Source organism: Jatropha curcas, chromosome 2 (genome assembly GCF_041381405.1).
Source record: "Jatropha curcas cultivar XTBG-Jc1 chromosome 2, XTBG_Jcur_1.0, whole genome shotgun sequence".
Lineage (NCBI taxonomy): Eukaryota > Viridiplantae > Streptophyta > Magnoliopsida > Malpighiales > Euphorbiaceae > Jatropha > Jatropha curcas.
The window spans coordinates 25,967,996-25,980,606 of NC_143152.1; the positions used below are offsets into that span (position 1 = coordinate 25,967,996).

Consider the following 12,611-nt stretch of genomic DNA (forward strand, 5'->3'; position numbering starts at 1 on the left):
GCAAGAGCATGAGCCACTTTGTTGCCTAGTCTAAACTTTATTAACCTTAATTGCCTTTTAAGATAGCAGTTGTATTGAAATAATTTAAACCCATCATCAATCTAATTATAAATTCACAGCATTTTGTCTGTAATCCGACAGAAGAAATAAACTTAATATGATGCATAATATAATATCACTTTATTACTAAATAAAAATAAATATTAATTTTTCCAAAAAAATAATGTGAAGATATTATTGGATTCTATCACAATAAAAGTACTATGTTTACCATAAAAATTTAAAAATATATTATAAATCGTAATATATAAAACGATTATATCAATAGTCATTTTATATTTTAACTACAGTCATTACTAAAATTTACAAACATCAGTATTTATTAGTTAATCTCTATCAATTACTAGAGTTAAATCAAATATGCCCTTTTTTTTCACTTTATTAATTTTGTTAAAATGTATTAAACTAAATTTTTACAAATCAATAAATTTCATAAAAATTATGTAGATTGTATTTGCCGGAGATAAGGTATATAATGTATAATGTTGCAATTATGTAGATTATAGAGAGTATCAAAATTAATTTTCAATTTCAATAATGATTAATGGAAGTGTTATCTAATAAAATGAATGTCAAAGCTGCATTTTGTATGAATAATTACTGTCATTAGCATATTTGACACTATAATGATGTCTTGCATATATTAAAACAATCCTATCATTTTCCGTATAGGAAGCAAGCCTGTGCATACAAGGCAAAAAATCATTGCTTCTGATAAATTATGATGAGCTCACATTCTTTTTTTTCTTTTTTATTTCTCCTGAATTACAGTTTTATTTTATTTTTCCTTTTTAGATAATTGTAACTGTCACGACCCATTTTCGTGGGCCGGACCGGCACTAGGACCTGGATGGGCTTAAGACCCCCGAAGCCCGTAGTAAGCCTAAATTATTTAAAACTCATATGCTATTCGTAATTGTGGATTCAGGACCAATAATTTATTTCACAAATATATCCAAATAATAAATGTCTATACTTTATTTATTCATTTACAACTCAGTTGGAATACAATTGCGGAACTCTACTCCATAATTCACTATTCTTTGCATTTACATATTTAATACAATGATTATTACTCTTATCGATCCATATCTCGTTCATTCAATTAGACTCCACGATTCTTCTTTCCATCTATTACCTGGGGAGGGTTGGAGGGGGGTGAGTATTAAACTCAGTGAGTAGAATTAGATAACTCTCTCACCCCACACAATCATAAAAATGCTAAAATAATTTTATGTGGTCACCCGTTAAATTATGTGATCATGCAGTTTGGCACACAAATGGCAATACAACAGCAATCACAAATATTATCACCTTCATATAATCACATCACGTGGAAATTAGTCAGTGGAGTCACCGAAACCCGATGAGCCGTCCTCCCACATGGCCCATCCTCTCACATGTGCACCAGGGAGCCAATCCCCCATTCTGGCCGACCGGTTTAATCCTCACACAACCAGTCCTCTCATTATTTTTCCAGTCTCTCTCTTTTTTTTTTTTTTTTTTTTTTTTTTTTTTTTATCAACAGGAGGCAACCCGGTCGTCTCCATCAAATCTAGATCATCAGGCGCTCACAACAGGAGGCCACCCTGCGGGCTGCGATCAAATCTAGATTATCAGGTGCGCCCAATAAAGAAGCCAACCTGTGGTTTTCCATATCATACAGATCAGAACAGTAGGTGCACACGGGGGCGCCGATCTCCCATTTACCCGGCTAACAGAAATCAGAATCAGGATCCATATAACAGTAACAGTCTCACAAACCCATGGTGACCCACTTCATCCCAATTCCACACAAACAAGGCACAACAATATCACATCACAGATAATCAAGCAATTTTTAATATCAACAAATAGTGCAGCACGATATGGCAATTCAACAAAATAATGCATGATAACATTTAGCCGTGAATGCATGAATGCAGGCGGATGATACTAGTTATCTAACACTACTCACAGTTCTTTATTGTCCTCTAAAAGGACTGCCTTTCTAGCCACATGCTTCCAGCCTTTGTCCTCGCATTTTTGAATTTTTATAATCCTCTAAAATAAACAAGAAAATTCTAAGTAAGAATTCTAATTCAAAAAAAATTATATTTCACATTCGTTTATTAGTTTTGGTTTCCAGTTATATATATATGGTTTTCTAATTTATATATTTATTCTAATTTATCAACTTTAAATAAAAGGTTAAGTAATATTTTATAATAATACTAATAAGAATACTAATATTAATAATAATAATATTATTAATAAGAATAATATGATTGATAATATAATCTTACTAACGATAATAATTTTATTCGTACTATCTATTAAAGTCCTAAAAATAATCTAATTTCTACCGAAATTTCGGCAGCATCTCCCCTAACAATTGGACTATCCACCTGTTAAAATATCAACAATTTATCAAACCACACAGCCCATCCATCGGGCAATCAATCAAATCAAATTTCTCACCCTCCTTCAATCTCAGCATCACCGCACAATCAAAATTATAATTTACAATAACATTATATCTAAACTACCTTAATCCACACTTAAATTCTATTAATATATCATTATCAAGGTTCCTTAATTAAATCAATACTAATATTATAAATCAATTAACTACTCACAATTAATAAATTAAATTAACTAAATTAATTAACTTCAAATAATAAAATTAATTTAATTAACTAATATTACTAAAATTAAATTAACTAACCAAGATTACTAAAATTAAATTAATTAACCACAATTAATAAAATAAATTCATACCCAAACAAAATATTATTGCCGGAGTTTGCTTGATCGGTGACGAAACCAAATCGACTGGGCTTCAACCAATCTCAATGGAACGAAATGAAAGAGCATTCACTGGATCGACCAAAACTGGTAGCAGCACTAACCGGAGTCGCGCGCAGGAGCTGCGTGAAGCGGCGGCGACTGGCGGTGGCAGAGAGAGCGAGAGAGGAGGCGCGATGGAGGTGGAGCTCGTGGTGGTGCTGCCCTTGCTCGATCGAAGGCAGAAGAGAACCAGTGTAGCGGCGCGATCTGACAGAGGAGCTGGCGGAGAGACTGCGGCGTCGAGCTGCAGCGAGGTGGCGCGCGAGGAGGTCCGATCGGGCTGGAGGTGGGCGCAACTCTGCTGCCCTGTCTCGCCAAGGACGCAGACGCAGTGAAGGGAAAAGAAAGAAAAGAAGAAGAAAAGAGAAGAAGAAGAAGAAGAAGAAGAAGAGAGGAGGAGGTGGCGCGGTGGCTGTGTCGGTGGAGTGGAGGTGCAGCGCTGGTGAGGGTGTGAGGGGGTGAGGTTTGCGTTGGAGAATAAAAAAAACAAGAGATTTTTCTAGATGGTTTGGGTCGAACCGGTTCAATTCGGCCCAAATCTTTGGTTTTCAATTGGTTTTCGGCTTTTTCAATCGGTTTCTCACAGTATTCGCATTAAAATATTTAAATAAATTTACAGGCTGTCGGTTCATTAAATTTAATTGGAAAATATTTTGAAAATAAAAATTCGGGTTGTTTCAGTCTTCCCCCCTTATAAAAAAAATTCGTCCTCGAATTTTGAAAGTAACAAGAAACTAGGATGCAATAGTTGTTTACGACAATGATAGTTGTGCTTCTCACATAATGCTGCAACTGCTAAAAGTTATTGCATTCACATTTAGGAGGATACTTGTTCGTCTGAGCAGCTAGAAGGGTGAATCAAGACGATGAGGTAAATATTTTGAGTTCATTAGTCAGAGTGGTGAAACTAATTTTTATTAGATTTATTAATTAAGACAACCCAATAAACAGGCACGGGAAGAAAATCTAATTTATAGAGAGGGTAGGATGATTATGAGCTGAACTCATCCCCAAAGTTTAGATATTTTCCTTATCACCAAAATTAATTTAAATTTGAGTTGTACTATATCCACAATTCATCAACTCAAGTCAAATATTCATAACCCAAGGCACAGATTCGACATTAATATTCACCTTTACACGTAAGAATTTAAGTCCCTTATAACCTCTGCTCAAGTAAGAATTATTAATCTCATTAGTTATATATCATGTAACCCACATTGATGTATTGCCTCATTTAGCTCTCACTGGCTATTATAGGCAATGATCATCACTCAATAAGACAATAATACACAAACCAAGTATTAAATCTTCTGATACAAGAATCCACATATTCAAATTTACTACTATCCCAATTTAGAATCCTTATTTCAAAATTCAAAACCTACAAGCTGACTCATCCATTTTCCATCGGTTCCAAACATTAATATCATTATTCCAATAATCATGGAAGAAATTTAAAATTAGATAAGATGGTTGCTGCTAATTCAAGGAGGTTTTCGATTATTATCAAATTCTGCCATTAAGTACTATTTGATCATTTCTAATTAAAGAGAACAAATTCTTACCACTACTACAAGCTTATTTCAAACAAAATCATGACATTTCTCTAGCTAATTGCTATCAACTGATAGGAGATCCTGACTTCTATCCCAATCTCATCACATATTTATCACCTTAACCATTTTCCAACGAAAGATATATAATCTCCTTTCAAATCCTACTAATGAGAATCCTCATAAAAACAAATAGTACATCAACTATATAGAGAAAATTTAAACTCATAGTCAAGTCCCTAATTTAGTTTTAACTTCTCTGTTCCTCTTTCCAATTTGTCATACCATACTATTTCTTAACTAATTATGACAAGAACTTATGCAACTAGCCAAGTTAACTATTGTCATGCCAGATAATTCTTAATTCATTTTCGAAAATTTGCAAACGCCATTCAATTATACTCAATTCCATAAAGAAATCCAGCCTACATTTTATTTTTTTTACAAGCTGAATCGTGATGAAAAATTCTCCAAACCAATTTACCTATTTCTTTTGTCTTTAATCAACCTTTTAGACCGAAATTTACTTATCTAGAAATCAAGAATCCTAAACAAGTAGTGTCTTTTGCTCTAGCTAAGTAAATGATTAAGAATGTTAAACCCATAATTCAACTCCTGACTAGACTATGTCCTTTATTTTATATTTACTCTTAATCCCATGAATGCCTATGAATATTCAGACAATAATATCATTGGGTTATTCCTTCTCTCCAAGTCTATCTTAATGTCTATCATCTATAAAATTTATACCTAACACGATCTAGGAATATCCTCAACCTCAATTATGTTCTCTCTATATTCTTACTCCAAACAAAGTTAATACCTCATTGAATTCCTCAACATCTGAGTTAGAATGTACCAGTCCTCGAATTGACCTAACTAATTAAGTATTCCTTTAAACCACAAGTTATATCACAAATTGCCATTTATAACACAATTTTATTCATTCAATCATAATTTCCACCAATTGCTAAGAAATTCAGAATAGCTTTACATTGACTCCAAATCATATATTAATCACTCTCATCCTAATTGATATCTCAATAATTCCAGGAGCAAATTTTAAATTAATAAATCACCAGATTAACACACTTAAGTTAGTCGTCAAGTATAGTTAATATATACTCTTAGATCGTCTTGTTAGCACATCCACTAATCCTATACTCTATATTTTCAATCTTTAAATACTTGCGTGTATTCTTTTCACTAAATTTGCTAAAATTATTCCAAATCTACTTGTTTGCTCTTACACAAATTTTCAATATCCCAAACAAATAGTAAATTAAAACCCAGCTAGCTTACTAATAAATGAAAATACTCTAATTACCTTTACGTTCTACTAAGGACATAAAATATAATTTTTCCTTCTTTATCCAATAAAACAAGTAACTTGCAAAAGTTGCACTAATTAATAGAATTTCCTTATTTTAATTGCTTTACGGCTAGAAATTAAATTTATTCACATTCGTTGTCATCTCAAGTTAAGTCCCATATCCTTTTTCAACTCTTATTCCCAGTTATTTCTAACACTTATCACTTGTACATAATATATCTATGAGCTCAACATATGGGTTCAATTAATATAACTCATAAAACTATTTCCAACTAGATGCTATCAAATTACAGAAGTCAGAATTTTCTTATCTCTTGCTCTCAAGTAGAAAGTCTATCTTTCTTTCTGAATATAAGTACCAAGTTCTTTCGTCATCGGAATTACAATCCTTGAATTATTTATCTATTCGTTTATCACCAAACATTCAATAGCTTCCTACATTATCTCTTTTTAGATTCTAAATTTACTATTTATGAACCACTAAATTCTCTAAACTCACCTCGCAAGACCCGATTAACTCAACTCAAAAGTTTGGTCATAACATTATCAATTATTTGTTTAATATTCTATTAGAATTATCACCGACAGTGATAATTATTTTAAACCTCAAAGCCATTTTCCTACCTTCAATAATATACATGTTCCATCATTCTACCCTTAATAGTATTTCACTTTTTTTTTTTATCACTTTAATAGTAGTTATTCCTAATTTGTCAAAATTCTAAATACCAATTATCCTCATTTAAATCCTATTCATCTATACTCCTCACATTTTTGTAGTTAATTCTTTTCTTAATATCCATACAATAATAGAACTAGATCCAGTCTTATTTATCTAATTCATTGGTGTAACATCAAGTCCATAGTTGGACGATTATCCTTTAATGTCCTATATCATTCATCAATGCACATAACTGTCATGGCCCACTATTTATATAACATAATCATCTTAATTTCTTTTTATGAGTCATTTACTTCTTCTCGGATCATAGAATCTCTCATTAAACAATAGTCCTTATTTATAACTTACATAACGTCTAGAATGCAACCATTATTTTAAATATCAAAAGACTAAATCTCGTTGAATTTAATTCATAATCATGTCCTATTAACCCATAAGGTGCCACAATCCACACAATATCCGTTACTAGGTACATAAAGATTAAAGCAATTCATTTCTTACTAAGAATCACAATTTACCTTTCTTATAACCACAATAATTTATATCATTCCCCATAGTCATACACTTGAAAGAAATAGTTGATTATTACCACAATACTCTTTACTCCAATAAACAGTAATTATTTCTCGTAATTAACAAGCACTTGATATAATTCCACCAACATTATTTCTTACGAAAAACACTCATCATCAATTATTATTGCAAATCACACCAAATCATTTATCATTTAAACCTTATAAATATCATTCATGTAAATGTACTGATCAAAATATATATCCCATCCAGAAAAATGATTTATCTCCATAGTTCTAATAAATTCCACCAACCATATCATGTAAACTTCATCAAACAAATATGCCAAAATCAATACCCTCATTAAATAGATCCTAATGTCCTTGACTCCGAATCATTTAACTCTTTTATCAATTAAGACTAGCAACCCATTCTCAATATACCCCTGCTGTACATACACATATATACAAATCTATGCAATTTCAAGCATGTACTCCACAGTCAACATACAATAAATAACACTAGTATGCTTTTATTATTTACTTCAACCTATTAAACACATATCACTTATCCTCTTATCTAAATGTTATTCCATAGGAGAAAATTTAAATTTTTAAGCTAAGGACACAATTTCCATTAGAAAGAGTACACTGGTTGATCAGGCCACCGCACTTCCTTCTAATTTCTTCTGTGTCTCAAAGCTTTAACTAACTTCTAAAATATCATTATTTATAGATATAATTATCCTTCCCCATTTATTTATTCATTTATTTATTTATTCTTATTATTTATTTTATTTATGATTCTGTAACTGTCTTAGTGCACAGTGCGTCCACCTGCATTAAGACCGTCTCCTATTTAGTGTCTCTCCTTTGTTGGTTACGGCCGATCCCAACGTAGGAGTTTTATATTCAATTTCCTATGTTCCGCAATTGATTCCTAAGGCCCAACTTAATGCTCTGATACCAACTTTGTCACGACCCATTTTCGTGGGCCGGACCGGCACTAGGACCTGGATGGGCTTAAGGCCCCCGAAGCCCGTAGTAAGCCTAAATTATTTAAAACTCATATGCTATTCGTAATTGTGGATTCAGGACCAATAATTTATTTCACAAATATATCCAAATAATAAATGTCTATACTTTATTTATTCATTTACAACTCAGTTGGAATACAATTGCGGAACTCTACTCCATAATTCACTATTCTTTGCATTTACATATTTAATACAATGATTATTACTCTTATCGATCCATATCTCGTTCATTCAATTAGACTCCACGATTCTTCTTTCCATCTATTACCTGGGGAGGGTTGGAGGGGGGTGAGTATTAAACTCAGTGAGTAGAATTAGATAACTCTCTCACCCCACACAATCATAAAAATGCTAAAATAATTTTATGTGGTCACCCGTTAAATTATGTGATCATGCAGTTTGGCACACAAATGGCAATACAACAGCAATCACAAATATTATCACCTTCATATAATCACATCACGTGGAAATTAGTCAGTGGAGTCACCGAAACCCGATGAGCCGTCCTCCCACATGGCCCATCCTCTCACATGTGCACCAGGGAGCCAATCCCCCATTCTGGCCGACCGGTTTAATCCTCACACAACCAGTCCTCTCATTATTTTTCCAGTCTCTCTCTTTTTTTTTTTTTTTTTTTTTTTTTTTTTTATCAACAGGAGGCAACCCGGTCGTCTCCATCAAATCTAGATCATCAGGCGCTCACAACAGGAGGCCACCCTGCGGGCTGCGATCAAATCTAGATTATCAGGTGCGCCCAATAAAGAAGCCAACCTGTGGTTTTCCATATCATACAGATCAGAACAGTAGGTGCACACGGGGGCGCCGATCTCCCATTTACCCGGCTAACAGAAATCAGAATCAGGATCCATATAACAGTAACAGTCTCACAAACCCATGGTGACCCACTTCATCCCAATTCCACACAAACAAGGCACAACAATATCACATCACAGATAATCAAGCAATTTTTAATATCAACAAATAGTGCAGCACGATATGGCAATTCAACAAAATAATGCATGATAACATTTAGCCGTGAATGCATGAATGCAGGCGGATGATACTAGTTATCTAACACTACTCACAGTTCTTTATTGTCCTCTAAAAGGACTGCCTTTCTAGCCACATGCTTCCAGCCTTTGTCCTCGCATTTTTGAATTTTTATAATCCTCTAAAATAAACAAGAAAATTCTAAGTAAGAATTCTAATTCAAAAAAAATTATATTTCACATTCGTTTATTAGTTTTGGTTTCCAGTTATATATATATGGTTTTCTAATTTATATATTTATTCTAATTTATCAACTTTAAATAAAAGGTTAAGTAATATTTTATAATAATACTAATAAGAATACTAATATTAATAATAATAATATTATTAATAAGAATAATATGATTGATAATATAATCTTACTAACGATAATAATTTTATTCGTACTATCTATTAAAGTCCTAAAAATAATCTAATTTCTACCGAAATTTCGGCAGCATCTCCCCTAACAATTGGACTATCCACCTGTTAAAATATCAACAATTTATCAAACCACACAGCCCATCCATCGGGCAATCAATCAAATCAAATTTCTCACCCTCCTTCAATCTCAGCATCACCGCACAATCAAAATTATAATTTACAATAACATTATATCTAAACTACCTTAATCCACACTTAAATTCTATTAATATATCATTATCAAGGTTCCTTAATTAAATCAATACTAATATTATAAATCAATTAACTACTCACAATTAATAAATTAAATTAACTAAATTAATTAACTTCAAATAATAAAATTAATTTAATTAACTAATATTACTAAAATTAAATTAACTAACCAAGATTACTAAAATTAAATTAATTAACCACAATTAATAAAATAAATTCATACCCAAACAAAATATTATTGCCGGAGTTTGCTTGATCGGTGACGAAACCAAATCGACTGGGCTTCAACCAATCTCAATGGAACGAAATGAAAGAGCATTCACTGGATCGACCAAAACTGGTAGCAGCACTAACCGGAGTCGCGCGCAGGAGCTGCGTGAAGCGGCGGCGACTGGCGGTGGCAGAGAGAGCGAGAGAGGAGGCGCGATGGAGGTGGAGCTCGTGGTGGTGCTGCCCTTGCTCGATCGAAGGCAGAAGAGAACCAGTGTAGCGGCGCGATCTGACAGAGGAGCTGGCGGAGAGACTGCGGCGTCGAGCTGCAGCGAGGTGGCGCGCGAGGAGGTCCGATCGGGCTGGAGGTGGGCGCAACTCTGCTGCCCTGTCTCGCCAAGGACGCAGACGCAGTGAAGGGAAAAGAAAGAAAAGAAGAAGAAAAGAGAAGAAGAAGAAGAAGAAGAAGAGAGGAGGAGGTGGCGCGGTGGCTGTGTCGGTGGAGTGGAGGTGCAGCGCTGGTGAGGGTGTGAGGGGGTGAGGTTTGCGTTGGAGAATAAAAAAAACAAGAGATTTTTCTAGATGGTTTGGGTCGAACCGGTTCAATTCGGCCCAAATCTTTGGTTTTCAATTGGTTTTCGGCTTTTTCAATCGGTTTCTCACAGTATTCGCATTAAAATATTTAAATAAATTTACAGGCTGTCGGTTCATTAAATTTAATTGGAAAATATTTTGAAAATAAAAATTCGGGTTGTTTCAGTAACTTTTATGAGGTTTTATTCTATCCTGTTTAATATGCTTCTCTACTAAGAAATATAATATTATAAGCAATAATCAAATTTTAAAATAAATTAAATAATTATTTTTGCACCTATATATAGCCAATTACATAACTTTAAATATGGATCGATCCATAATATTTAATATTATAATATCTTAAGAAAATATAAAGTATTTTCATTCCAAAAAAAAAAAAAAAAAAAGGGAAAGTATTCCCTCGTTCCATAAAAATAGGTTCATTTTTCTTTTTTACTTATCCCAAGTTATTGTCTTATTTCTCTTTTTAACATAGAGTAATCTTTATAATTTTCTGTTTCTATCTCTATTTAAGATGTTATCTATCAAGCAATATACTATTATTATCATTATTCAATTTTTAAAACAAATAAAGTATTTCTAAAAAAAATGAACAAAATAATTATTATTGTCACCTATATTAGCCAATTTTATAATTTTGGAATTCTTTCTTATTTAATATAAAGATATATTAGAAAAACTAAACACTTCTTTCTATCTATTAAAATTGATATAATTTTAAATTGCATAAGAATTAAAAAAATTATTAAACTATCTCAATTCTAAAAAAAAAAAAAACTGAAATTTGACTAAATTATACTTTATCAATTTTAAAAAAATTAATATCTATTTAGTCTATCCAGAAATAAATTCTTTAAATAGTTTAATGCTTATTTAATGGAGATGCAAAGAGATAAAAGAATAAAATTAGAAAAAGATAATTCATATATTTTTTATTCTGAGAAGTAACCATAAAATGGAACAATCAAAAATTGAAATTACGTCAATTTTAATGAAAAATAATGATTCAACTGTATTAACTATATCCTCTTAATTTGTGTAAAAAGAAAAATAGACCTATTTTGTTATTATGGAACTGAAAAATAATTATTTGATTATATTAATTATATTATTTTAATCTACGTGAAAGTAAGTGGGACCAGAGAGTATTTAAGTGTGGATAAATTTCAATGATATATGATTTATCAAGCGGTACTAAGGTTTTTCGGTGAAAATGATTCGATAGATTGATAGATAAACGGGTAAAGTACTCATTTCGAGGTTTTCAATTTATCGGTTTATTCAAAATGACATTCTTTTATTTTTTATTTTTTTAAGAAAAACCAATCCATATGTGGTAAATTAGTTAATAAATGATAAAATTCAATCGATAAATAATAAATTTGGTAAATATTAAATTGATCAATAAACGATATATACAAAATTAATAAATTAATAAATTGGTTAATACAAATTTCATAAACAGTTAGCCCAACCCACGAATGTAGAACCCTAAGAGCATTTGCGTGGACCATAGGCTTCCCCTAAGATTGCGCAGACAATTTATTATTTGCATTTGCTTTTTGGGTTTTGGCCCAAATCAAATTCTGAACTAATGACAGCCCATAGAATTTTGTACGGACCACATATTGGATTTGGACACCTTTTTATTTGCATCCATAGTTTAAATTTTTAGCTTGCCATGGATCGTATATACGCTCAAATATTGAGGGCCCCCTTCTTGTTTACTTTATTTCAGTTTCTCCCTATTGCAATTTTCTTTACTTAAACTCTTTTTTCTATTAGTTAATCTTTTTTAGCACATGTAGATATTGTGTACATATTTTTATATTAGTATATCTTAATAAATTTAAATATTATGTAATTGTTTTATGTAGATTAAAATTAATACAAGTCGTCTTTTTTATTTCAAATGAATTTAATTATAGAAAAGATTAATTAATGATTCTTTTTTTTTTTTTTTTTTTGCAAAGTCTATCAAATATCCATTTTTGTTTTATCAATTTATATGTTTTCCTATATCGATTCAGGTTAACCATATAATGTCAATAATGTCAATACCTTAGTCCTTAGTTGTTGTCGATCTCTTATACCTAAATTAACACCCTTGTGCTTAGATTTGGTCAAGTG

At 31.8% G+C, this 12,611-nt stretch overlaps 1 long non-coding RNA gene across 1 annotated transcript; it reads right to left on the minus strand.

The window, feature by feature from the left end:
• Positions 1–1,012: 1,012 nt before the first annotated feature.
• LOC149498482 (uncharacterized) lies at positions 1,013–10,639 on the minus strand. Its single transcript, XR_016319808.1, has 5 exons — positions 9,898–10,639; positions 9,095–9,180; positions 2,821–8,277; positions 2,018–2,103; positions 1,013–1,198 (listed from the first exon to the last, which is right to left on the minus strand). It is a non-coding gene; the product is annotated as an uncharacterized LOC149498482 (long non-coding RNA).
• Positions 10,640–12,611: the final 1,972 nt, after the last annotated feature.